Below are 13,156 nucleotides of genomic sequence, written 5' to 3'. Positions count from 1 at the left end.
TGAGACTCAGCAGAGGCTGAATTAGCCTGCAGGCTGCTATAGCTCTCTCCTCTGTTAGAGTTTAACTACCATGCAGATATTATACCCTCAACAGGTTTATTGTCAATGTCCTAAATAGCACCCTTTACGCTATATAGTGCACTACTTTTGATTGGAGCCCTGGTCAAAGGAAGTCCACTACATAGGGAAGAGGTTGCAATTTGGGAGGGAGCCATTGTCTTTTTGTTTTATGGGATTATTATTTATGGCAAGCATTATGGTAGGCATACCTTACCTCTGCAATATGCTGGCCCCCTGAGAGGAGCTCCTCACTAAGAAGAGACAATGATGTGTCCTAAATGGCACCCTATTCCCTATATCCCTCAAATTCAACTCTGGACCTCAAGGCCAGTTCCACTGCTTTTAAAAAAATGGTTCCCCTCTATCCAGGGACTGATTTAGACCTGGGACACCAGGTGGGTGCAATTAATTATCAGGCAGAACAGAAAACCAGCAGGCTTCAGACCTCATAGGGTAAGAGTTTAATAACCCTGCCCTATAGAGTACACTACACTACCATAGGGCTCTGGTCAAAAGTAGTGCACTATGCAGGGAATAGGGTGCCATTTAGGACACAGTCAATGGATCGTTTTAGAGGTTGTTCCAGCACACAGGCAGTGAGGGAATATTTGGCTCCATCAGCAGCTTGGTTTATTATCGGTCAGTGAAATTCGGTTCTATGGATGGTATATAGGCCTAGATTTGATGTATCTCACATTCTCACTGCAGAGGATGGAAAGGATGCTGTGTAGAATTAGTGGGTTGGTTCCGAGTTGAAACACTGTGTAGGTTATATGTGACCGATCGGCTTGATTCAGTCTTATGTTGCAAAATTTGAAATGTTGTTTTTTACATTGGATAAAAGTAGAGACTCAGAGCTAGAAATGCAGCTGAGGAACAATGGAAAGAAATTGATGTCAGAAGGCACTCACTGTTCCAAAATGTGATTATTATTTTATTTTAAATATTTTTTTTTCCCCTTTTTTTCTCCCCAATTTTGTGGTATCCAATCGGTAGTAGTTACAGTCTTGTGTCAACGCTGCAACTCCCGTACGGACTCGGGAGAGGCGAAGGTCGAGAGCCATGCGTCCTCCGAAACACAACCCAACCAAGCCGCACTGCTTCTTGACACAATGCACATCCAACCCGGAAGCCAGCCGCACCAATGTGTCGGAGGAAACACTGTACACCTGGCGACCTGGTCAGCGTGCACTGCGCCCGGCCCGCCACAGGAGACGCTAGTGCACGATGAGACAAGGATATCCCTGCCGGCCACAACCCTCCCTAACCCGGACGACGCTGGGCCAATTGTGCGCCGCCCCATGGGCCTCCCGGTCGTGGCCGGCTGCGACAGAGCCTGGGCTCGAACCCAGAATCTCTGGTGGCACAGCTAGCACTGCCCGGAAGGCCAGCCCAAAATGTAATTATTACACAACAGGACAGTTAACACACGCTGCCTGCTAATTGTCTGTATCGTGTTGTCGTTTCTACTGTAGGCGCATACAGTATGTATGTATTTTTAATTTTTTCCCCGTTATTTAACTAGGCAAGTCAGTTAAGAACAAATTCTTTATTTTCATTACACAACAGGACAGTTAACACACGCTGCCTGCTAATTGTCTGTATCGTGTTGTCGTTTCTACTGTAGGCGCATACAGTATGTATGTATTTTAAATTTTTTCCCCGTTATTTAACTAGGCAAGTCAGTTAAGAACAAATTCTTTATTTCAATGACGGCCTACTGCCTTGTTCAGGGGCAGAACAACAGATCTTTACCTTGTCAGCTTGGGGATTCGATCTTGCAACCTTTTGGTTGCTAGTCCAACGCTCTAACCACTAGGCTACCTGCCGCCCCGTATCTATGTATCTATTTATGTATGGAGCAAAATGTATTTACAGTTTTATTCACGTTTTCGAGTCCTTTTTTTATTTATTTAACCTTTATTTAACCAGGTAGGCAAATTGAGAACACGTTCTCATTTACAATTGCGACCTGGCCAAGATAAAGCAAAGCAGTTCGACACATACAACAACACATAGTTACACATGGAGTAAAACAAACATATAGTCAATAATACAGTGAAAAAAAATAAGTCTATATACAATGTGAGCAAGTGAGGTGAGATAAGGGAGGTGAAGGCAAACAAATATATGTATAAATAAATAAAAATATAAAAGGCCATGGAGGCGAAGTGAGTCAACACAGCAAGTAAATAAAAACAAAAAAAACACTGGAATGGTTGGTTTGCAGTGGAAGAAAGTGCAAAGTAGAGACAGAAATAATGGGGTGCAAAGGAGCAAAATAAATTAATAAATAAATACAGTAGGTAAAGAGGTAGTTGTTTGGGCTAAATTGTGATGGGTTATGTACAGGTGCAGTAATCTATGAGCTGCTCTGACAGCTGGTGCTTAAAGCTAGTGAGGGAGATAGGTGTTTCAGTTTCAGAGATTTTTGTAGTTCGTTCCAGTCATTGGCAGCAGAGAACTGGAAGGAGAGGCGTCCAAAGGAAGAATTGGTTTTGGGGGTGACTAGAGAGATATACTGCTGGAGCGCGTGCTACAGGTAGGTGCTGCTATGGTGACCAGCGAGCTGAGATAGGGGGGACTTTACCTAGCAGGGTCTTGTAGATGACCTGGAACCAGTGGGTTGGCGACGAGTATGAAGCGAGGGCCAGCCAACGAGAGTGTACAGGTCGCAGTGGTGGGTAGTATATGGGGCTTTGGTGACAAAACGGATGGCACTGTGATAGACTGCATCAATTTATTGAGTAGGGTTTTGGAGGCATTTTGTAAATGACATCACCGAAGTCGAGGATTGGTAGGATGGTCAGTTTTACAAGGGTATGTTTGGCAGCATGAGTAAAGGATGCTTTGTTGCGGAATAGGAAGCCAATTCTAGATTTGACTTTGGATTGGAGATGTTTGATGTGAGTCTGGAAGGAGAGTTTACAGTCTAACCAGACACCTAGGTATTTGTAGTTGTCCACATATTCTAAGTCAGAGCCGTCCAAAGTAGTGATGTTGGACAGGCGGGCAGGAGCAGGCAGCGATCGGTTGAAGGCATGCATTTGGTTTTACTTGTATTTAAGAGCAGTTGGAGGCCACGGAAGGAGAGTTGTATGGCATTGAAGCTCGCCTGGAGGGTTGTTAACACAGTGTCAAAAGAAGGGCCAAAGTATACAGAATAGTGTCGTCTGCGTAGAGGTGGATCAGAGAATCACCAGCAGCAAGAGCGACATCATTGATGTAAACAGAGAAGAGAGTCGGTCCAGAATTGAACCCTGTGGCACCCCATAGAGACTGCCAGAGGCCCGGACAACAGACCTCCGATTTGACACACTGAACTCGATTCAGAGAAGTAGTTGGTGAACCAGGCGAGGCAATCATTAGAGTCCTGATGACAAATAATGCATTCTGATTATTGCATAGATTGTAATGGACACCATGTTTGTTGACATATATCAATGCATTCTGGTAACTAAGGTAACTGAGCTAAACGACTACCGGCCCGTGGCACTCACTTCCATCATCATGAAGTGCTTTGAGAGACTAGTCAAGGACCATATCACCTCCACCCTACCTGACACCCTAGACCCACTCCATTTGCTTACCGACCAATAGGTCCACAGACGACGCAATCGCAACCACACTGCACACTGCCCTAACCCATCTGGACAAGAGGAATACCTATGTGAGAATGCTGTTCATTGACTACAGCTCAGCATTTACACCATAGTACTCCAAACTCGTCATCAAGCTCGAGACCCTGGGTCTCGACACCCCGCCCTGTGCAACTGGGTACTGGACTTCCTGACGGGCCGCCCCCAGGTGGTGAGGGTAGGTAACAACATCTCCACCCCACTGATCCTCAACACTGGGGCCCCACAAGGGTGCGTTCTGAGCCCTCTCCTGTACTCCCTGTTCACCCACGACTGCGTGGCCATGCACGCCTCCAACTCAATCATCAAGTTTGCGGACGACACTCCAGTGGTAGGCTTGATTACCAACAACGACGAGACGGCCTACAGGGAGGAGGTGAGGGCCCTCGGAGTGTGGTGTCAGGAAAATAACCTCACACTCAACGTCAACAAAACAAAGGAGATGATTGTGGACTTCAGGAAACAGCAGAGGGAGCACCCCCTATCCACATCGACGGGACAGTAGTGGAGAGGGTAGTAAGTTAAGTTCCTCGGCGTACACATCACGGACAAACTGAATTGGTCCACCCACACAGACAGCGTTGTGAAGAAGGCGCAGCAGCTCAGGAGGCTGAAGAAATTCGGCTTGTCACCAAATCACTCACAAACTTCTACAGATGCACAATCGAGAGCATGCTGTCGGGCTGTATCACCGCCTGGTACGGCAACTTCTCGCCCACAACCGTAAGGCTCTCCAGAGGGTAGTGAGATCTGCACAACGCATCACCGGGGCAAACTACCTGCCCTCCAGGACACCTACACCACCCGATGTCACAGGAAGGTCATAAAGATCATCAAGGACAACCCACCCGAGCCACTGCCTGTTCACCCGCTATCATCCAGAAGGCGAGGTCAGTACAGGTGCATCAAAGCAGGGACCGAGAGACTGAAAAAACAGCTTCTATCTCAAGGCCATCAGACTGTTAAACAGCCACCACTAACATTTAGTGGCTGCTGCCAACATACTGACTCAACTCCAGCCACTTTAATAATGGGAATTGATGGAAATTATGTAAAAATGTATCACTAGCACTTAAAACATGCCACTTAATATATGTTTACATACCCTACATTACTCATCTCATATGTATATGTATATACTGTACTCTATATCACTACTGCATCTTGCCATCTTTATGTAATACATGTATCACTAGCCACTTTAAACTATGCCACTTTATGTTTATATACCCTACATTACTCATCTCATATGTATATACTGTACTCTATACCATCTACTGCATCTTGCCTATGCCGTTCCGTACCATCACTCATTCATATATCTTTATGTACATATTCTTTATCCCTTTACACTTGTGTGTGTATAAGGTAGTAGTTGTGGAATTGTTAGGTTAGATTACTCGTTGGTTATTACTGCATTGTCGGAACTAGAAGCACAAGCATTTCGCTACACTCGCATTAACATCTGCTAACCATGTGTATGTGAGAAATAAAATTTGATTTGATCACGTAAATGTCTGTCAGACCAAAGAAGGTATAATGAGGTGAGGGAATGGTTCACTCATCTTTCGGGTAAACTTCCCTAAGTGAATGAAGGGAAGTGAATGATTGTAGACGACACACCCCCTTCAACATGTATACTATAAATATRCGTAACTCATCTTATCTCCTCTTATTATCTTTGGTTGATGTGAAAAAAACAAACGGTGCGCACAAACTACCCATCGTCGGATTACTTACGATTTCTAGAAAGTGTTTTACTCAATTATTTAGATCAATGGTGAGCTCACACGTGCTGAATTATAAATAGTAATTGCTATTAGCTAATTAATATTGTAGTTTCTGTCGGCCGAGAGTTATAAAAATATGACTGATTTGTGTTATCTTTCCTCAGTTAGCGATAGGACAAATGTAGCCTACATTTTCCAGTTTGGAAGATTGTGTTATGCTGTAGAAACTTCTGTGAATGTCTGAACATTGCATCCAAAAATAAACTGGTCACATTCTGGACATAACTTTGTAAGGACTGGTTTGTGCAAAATGCTTCTGATAAAAAAACAGTGTAGCCAGCTCAAATGCTGATTGTTGCATCAATCGAAACTGGACGTTCTAAATAAGCATTCTAATCACACCGGTTTGAGCGTACGCTCCAGGGACCACTGTAGAATGATCACACCCGTTTGTTGGTACGTGTGAAAAGATTAACACCCGCCCGCTTAAGCCGGAAGCCAGCTGCACCAATGTGTCGGAGGAAACACTGTTCAACTGACGACTGAAGTCAGCCTGCAGGCGCACGGCCCGCCACAACAAGCCAAGTAAAGCCCCCCCAGCCAAACCCTCCCTTATGGGACTCCCGGTCACGGCCGGTTGTGAGACAGCCTGGGTTTGATCCCAGACTGTTGTGACGCTGCAACACTGTGATGCAGTGCCTTAGACTGCTGCGCCACTCGGGAGGCCCCCATCATGAACATTATATTGAAATGGTTACTTGCATAGTGGGGTCTTATGTTTAGACATAGCTAAATAATGAACCATAATCCCAACTCATAACATTACTACCCTGCATGAATCTGCAGGTAGCTAACCAACCAGGTTCAATGTTAGCTAGCTCGCTAATATTAGGCTATAACTAGAAATCGCAAATGGCTCTGAGATACAAATAATATTACTACACAGATCATACACTCAACGTTAGCTAGCGAGCCAGCCAGGAAACATTAGCTAGCTAGCTAAAATAACGCTTTAACTTGATAAAAAACAACTTTCTGAAATAATTAGAAAGGTGTGATATCTGAAAATGGAGCTAGCTAGACTATTTTACCCATATACATGGATGGACGCTTCTCCCTTTCTGTCATGGATGCCATGGTTTCACTTAGTTTGAAGATGTAATCCGGAGACAGATGTTTTGTAGCACACTTTTTGACTCCCTCTGCATATTTGTAATCAAACGCCATAATTTTCTCCATCTCCTTAGCTACCATACTCTATTTCCATCGGGCATTCCACTGTTTTCAAAACTCCAGAAAGTGGAGCAATTCTCATCTCTCAGCATGTCCAGCCCACCCATTATTTCAGCCAATCATGGCTAGCGGGAAGGTTCCTGCCTTTTTTGGTGGCTAAACCAACCTGACTCGTAATTTAACAATTTTATTCGTATTTACAGATAGCATACAAGTTTGTTATTAAGGTACATGAAAGTTCACATTTTCCAGAGGGGATTTCTGCCAAAAAACGCGTTTTGATTGAAATAAGTTTACGTTCAAATGGCTCTCATGTGAAGTAGTGATGCTTGACATATGCCTAGTTTCCTGAAACGAGTCACATATAGTAGCTACTACTCTTAAGCCATAGGTTACCATCTACCGTAGCGCCCTTCACTTTATTACAGGTGACAGTTTTAATTTTCATCACTGCATCCTATATCAGGTTGGCTGGACCTCACTAAAGTCCCGTAGATCACTACATTACTCGCTTCGTGTTTACAAAGCTCTGCTCCACAAACTTCCATCATATCTCACTTCCCTGTTGAAATATAAAAATATGAGATACCAAACTTGTTTGCAGGGTTGGTTAACTCTGGAGGTCCCGCTCGTCGCCACAAAGTTTGGTAACTCCACCTTTAGTTTTAACGCACCTCAGTTATGGAATACCTTACAAAACAAATGGCAAATTCCCTGGTGCCGATCAGGTAGTTTAAGACTGTTGTAAAATGAGTCTGGGCAATTGTTTCAATTGACTATTATACAGTAACTTATTGTAATAGCATGATGTAATGTATTTATAACTGTCTTGTAGTTTTTATCTTTTTTGTTGTTGTGTTGAAGGATTTTTTTTCTCCCTCTGGGCACCATTGCAAATAAGACACTGGTCTCAATTGGGCTCCCTTGAGTAAATAAAAGTAAATAAGAAGAGATCGCCTATTGCTGTGGTGCATAATCAGGTTGTATTGAGCAAGGCTATCCATAGGGGCCAGAGCACTGCCTCAGCCGCCTCATAGAAAGACCTTCAAACCCTCACCGGCCTGAGTCTCCTTTGATCGTGAAGTTGCGAGCATGCACAGGAATAGGGTGCCATTTCAGACACTTTAAAGTTCCCTTGCCTTCTTCCCAGTTGAACACAAGGATGCGGCTTATTGGGTTCCTCAGGGAGCAGTACCACAACTGTTCTTCAAAAGCGCAGAGGTTCAAAGGAATGATATTCTTAGTTCTAGCATGTGTCTCTGTGCCTTAGTGTATTTCTTAAAAGTCACAGTATGGAGTCCACAATACTTGCACAAGTTTGGAATCAAAAACGTGTCTTTTTTTTGTCTGATTTAAGGGTTTACTGTACAATACTGTAATTGTGCTTAAATTKACTTCTGGGAAAGGATAAGCTTATTGTGATTACCTCTAATTACATTTGAAATTCTTCCCGAAAAAATTTATACTATTATTATTAAAAACGAAACACGGTGTTAAGGGAAACTGCGTTGGTTTGAGGCCGAGAAATAAAGGAAATTCACATGAGCACAGCAATACCTATTCCACCCATGCTCTACCAAGGTTTTACAGCACACAGCTTTGAACTCCTGCAGTAGCTATGTTGGTTTTGTATTTTAGACTATGTGTAGGCAGGTTGCTTCGGCTGTTTGCCTTCTCCAACAGTTTATCATTTATACTCTTAGAAGAGGTGCTTCCACAATAATGTGATTTGTACCGCATGCAAGGTCAAGTATTGGATTCTTCACACACTACAGTAAGACCTATTTCCATTACACTACGTTTTCATGCTTTTTTATAATTAAATGAAAGCTAGCTTTGCTTTTATACTTACAAGACCATCAGGCTTGATTGAGCTGTTTTGTCTTGTAGTAATGTGGTGTCTTCCTGTATTTCCTTAAACCTTTATTTTATCAAAACATCATAAAAAATATTTTTGGTCAGTAGGTGCCCAACATAACAAAATTGTTTTATAATTTTTATAGCAGTGTAAGGTAAAGTTTTCCCTCATCAATCTACACACAATACCCCATAATGACAATGCAAAATTATTTWAAAAAATAAGCTCTACGGACAATTCCTTCGACGTCATGGCTTGGTTTTTGTCTGACATGCACTGTCAACTGTGGGACCTTTTATGGACAAATGTGTGCCTTTCCAAATCATGTCCAATCAATTGAATTTACCACAGGTGGACTCCAAGTTGTAGAAACATCTCAAGGATGATTCATGGAAACAGGATGCACCTGAGCTCAATTTCGAGTCTCATAGCAAAGTGTCTGAGTACTTATGTAAATAAGGTTTTTCTGTGTAAATAAATTAGCAAATATTTCTAAAAAAACTGTTTTCGCTTTGTCATTCTGGTGTATTGTGTGTATTTAATCCATTTTAGAATAAGGCTGTAACGTAACAAAATGTGGAAAAAAAGATGTGGAGGTCCTGAATATTTTCTGAAGGCACTGTACATCTCCAGAGAGTTCATACCCAGGCAGAATTCCAGGTAGGCCTACTCTTAATGATGTAGAACGTTAGGGCGTTGCTTAGGAAGTGTAAGGTTGTGACATTCTACCATAGCTCACCCCTCAGGGTTGTGATAACACCGAGCGTTAGTGACAGTTGGTGTTAGTGTGTCTTGGCCTCCATTATTGTTAATGAGAAGCCTCCATGTTTGAGGATAGACAGCATCAAGAGATCTAGGGCACACATCCCAAATGACACTCCGTTCCCTATATAGTAGTGCACGACTTTTGACTAGGGCCATGTGAATGAAGGGCTATTACAGACCTTCCACCATTCAGAGGTGCGGGTTGACGTGGCGAAGATAATGACAGTGTGTATAGGAGGGGGTGCATGGATATGCTTCTTTCAGCCACAGATGAAGATGTCTATAAATAGCATATGGTAACGGCTCTGCCAACACACTTGGCACAGCCTGGGAAAGAGACAGAATTTGTTGGCGGGCCTACATATTAATACGCAGTTGGTTTTATATCTGTACCTAATGCAGATGGGAAGCTACTGGAAATGTGTTTTATTAACTGTTGAATAGTATTCCAGGTAGTTATTGAACAGTAAGCCAATTGGAGATTACTATTAGGCTACTTCACTTTCTTTATTTTACTGTTACAACACTTTAACAGGGGCCTGTTTGTCCTATACAGCTTTTTAGCAGAAAAGTGAAGGAGCCTGCGTGTATAATGTTCATGTTCTCAGTCAGATAGTGGCGGGTCCGATAGCCTAGTGGCGGCCCTTGAGGAGCAGGATGGCTAATCCTTCTATAAAGACATGTTGTCAGTGTAAAAAGGACGACATGAAAAGCTCACCACTCACTCCTCGCTAGCTACGACATTAGGGAATTCATGTTTGTCAAGCCAAAGGGTGTGGGAGGGGAAAGGGGGGCTGAAAGACATACAGTGCTGTCACCTCGATGTTATGCTTGGATTGAGACGGGAGAATATACATCACTGTGTCAAATCATGCAAGGACGGGATAGGGGGTACTTTATCACCCAGGGTGAAGTGGTACATTATATCTGTGTTAGGAAGTAGGTGATGGGCGGCAAATGCCTTTTTTACTGTACAATGAAGTCAATGGGCTGGATTTACCCAAAAATGTAGATGTATTAATCAGGAAATTAATGTGACTTCACTAAACACTGGAGACATGAATTAGCATGGTACACTTTTCCCCCAATTTCAATTGATTATTGGCATGACGTTAAAATGTACATATTGCCAAAGCATTCTCTCTCTCTCTCTCTTTCTCTCTCTCTCTCTCTCTCTCTCTCTCTCTCTCTCTCTCTCTCTCTCTCTCTCTCACCTATGAAGTTACTTTTTCTGTCCATATTTTATGCCACATTTGAAAGCCTTAGCCTATGACTCAGTCATCTGTACGCAGTGGCAACAACCATGGACATGCATTGTGATTCACTACAGCCACAGACCTTACATAGACCATACACACCATTACCCATTTTATAGGTGCCTTTATTTTCCCCAAGCTGTAAAGCCAAGTTTCCACTAATAAGCTTTTTATACCAACAGGCTTGTGTGGGTGACAGCTTCAATAAAGTGTATGTAGTTGTATTTAGGGCTGGGAATTGCCAGGGACCTCACAATACGATATTGTCACGATACTCACATGTTTTACATTTGACATTTTAGCAGATGCTCTTATCCAGAATGACAGTTCGTGCATTCATCTTAAGATAGCCAGGTGGGACGACCACATATCACAGGCATAGTAAGTACACTTTTCCGAAATGAAGTAGCTATCAGAAAACTCAGAGCTAGAAGGGGGGGAGTCAAGTACAAGTGTTCAGGACTTGTCTTTTCTATATATACTGAACAAAAATGTATATGCAACAATTTCAACAGTTTTAGTAAGTTACAGATCATATAAGGAAATCAGTCAATTGAACTTCATTAGGCCCTAATCTATGGATTTCACATGACTGGGAAGGGGTGCAGCCATGGGTGAGCCTGGGAGGGCATAGGCCCACCCACTGGGGAGCCAGGCCCAGCCAATCAGAATACGTTTTTCCCCACAAAAGGGCTTTTTTACAGACAGAAACACTCCTCAGTTTCATCAGCTGTCCGGGTGGCTGGTCTTAGACGATCCTGCGGGTGAAGAAACCAAATGTGGAGGTCCTGAGTCGGCATGGTTACACGTGGTCTGCGGTAGTGAGGCCGGTTGAATGTACTGCCAAATTCTTTAAAACGACGTTGTTAGGAGGCTTATGGTAAAGAAATGAACATTCAATTATCTTACAACAACTCTGGTGGACATTGCTGCAGTCAGCATGCCAATTACATGCTCCCTCAAAACTTGAGACATTTGTCGCATTGTGTTGTGTGACAAAACTGCACATTTTAGAGTGTCCTTTTATTGTCCCCAGCACAAGGTGCACGTGTCTAATGATCATGCTGTTTAATCAGCTTCTTGACATGCCACACCGTTCAGGTGGATGAATTATCTTGGCAAAAGAGTAATGCTCACAGGGATGTTAACAAATTTGTGCACAAAATTTGAGAGAAATAAGCTTTTTATGCATATGGAACATTTGTGGGATCTTTTATTTCAGCTCATGAAACATGGGACCAACACTTTACATGTTGCGTTTATATTTTTGTTCTCTGTGTGTGTGCGTGCGTGCAACAAGATCTTAACCCAGTTGAACACTTATGGGAGATGAATTTGTGGCGCCTGAGACAGCGTTTTCCACCACCATCAACAAAACACCAAAGTATGGAACTTCTTGGAAAAGAATGGTGTCACATCCCTCCAGACACTTGTAGAATCTATGCCAAGGCACATTGAAGTTGTTCTGGGAACTCGTGGTGGCCCAAATTCTTTTTAAGAGACTTTATGTTGGCGTTTCCTTTATTTTGGCAGTTACCTGTATATTGTAATATACACTACATAAGTATGTGGACACCTGCTCGTCGAATGTCTCATTCCAAAATCATGGGCATTAATATGGAGTTGGTCCCCCCTTTGCTGCTATTACAGCCTCCACTCTTCTGGGAAGACTTTCCACTAGATGCTGGAGCATTGCTGCAGGGACTTGCTTCCATTCAGCCACGAGCATTAGTGAGGTCGGGCACTGATGTTGGGCAATTAGGCCTGGCTCGCAGTCGGCATTCCAATTCAGATCAGTGCTTTCTGCAGGCTAGTCAAGTTCTTCCACACCATTTATTTTTGGACCTCGCTTTGTGCATGGGGGCATTGTCATGCTGAAACAGGAAAGGGCCTTCCCCAAACTGCAACCACAAAGTTGGAAGCACGGAATCGTCTAGAATGTCATTGTATGCTTTAGCGTTAAGATTTCCCTTCACTGGAACTAAGGGGCCTAGCCTGAACCATGAAAAACAGCCCCGGAACATTATTCCTCCTCCTCCAAACTTTACAGTTGGCACTATGCATTGGGGCAGATAGCGTTCTCCTGGCATCCGCCAAACCCAGATTTGTCCATCAGACTGCCAGATGATGAAGCGTGATTCATCACTTCAGAGAACACGTTTCCACTGCTCCGGAGTCCAATGGCAGCGAGCTTAACACCACTCCAGCTGACGCTTGGCATTGCGCATGGTGATCTTAGGCTTGCGTGTGGCTGCTCGGCCATGGAAACCCATTTCATGAAACTCCCGACGAACAGTTATTGTGCTAACGTTGCTTCCGGAGGCAGTTTGGAACTCTGTAGTGAGTGTTGCAACCGAGGACAGACAATTTTTATGCGCTGCGTGCTTCAGCACCTTTCTGTGACTTTGTGTGGCCTACCACTTGGCGGCTGAGCCGTTGTTGCTCCTAGATGTTTCCACTTAAAGTTGACTGGGGCAGCTCTAGCAGGGCAGAAATTTGATGAACTGACTTGTTGGAAAGGTGGGATCCTTTGACAGTGCCACGTTGAAAGTCACTGAGCTCTTCAGTACGGCTATTTACTGCCATTGTTTGTCTTTGGAGATTGCATGGCTGTGT

This window comes from Salvelinus sp. IW2-2015, linkage group LG26, assembly GCF_002910315.2.
Source record: "Salvelinus sp. IW2-2015 linkage group LG26, ASM291031v2, whole genome shotgun sequence".
Taxonomy (NCBI): domain Eukaryota; kingdom Metazoa; phylum Chordata; class Actinopteri; order Salmoniformes; family Salmonidae; genus Salvelinus; species Salvelinus sp. IW2-2015.
The sequence above is the reverse complement of the archived record's forward strand: the minus strand, read 5'-3'. Positions refer to the sequence as shown.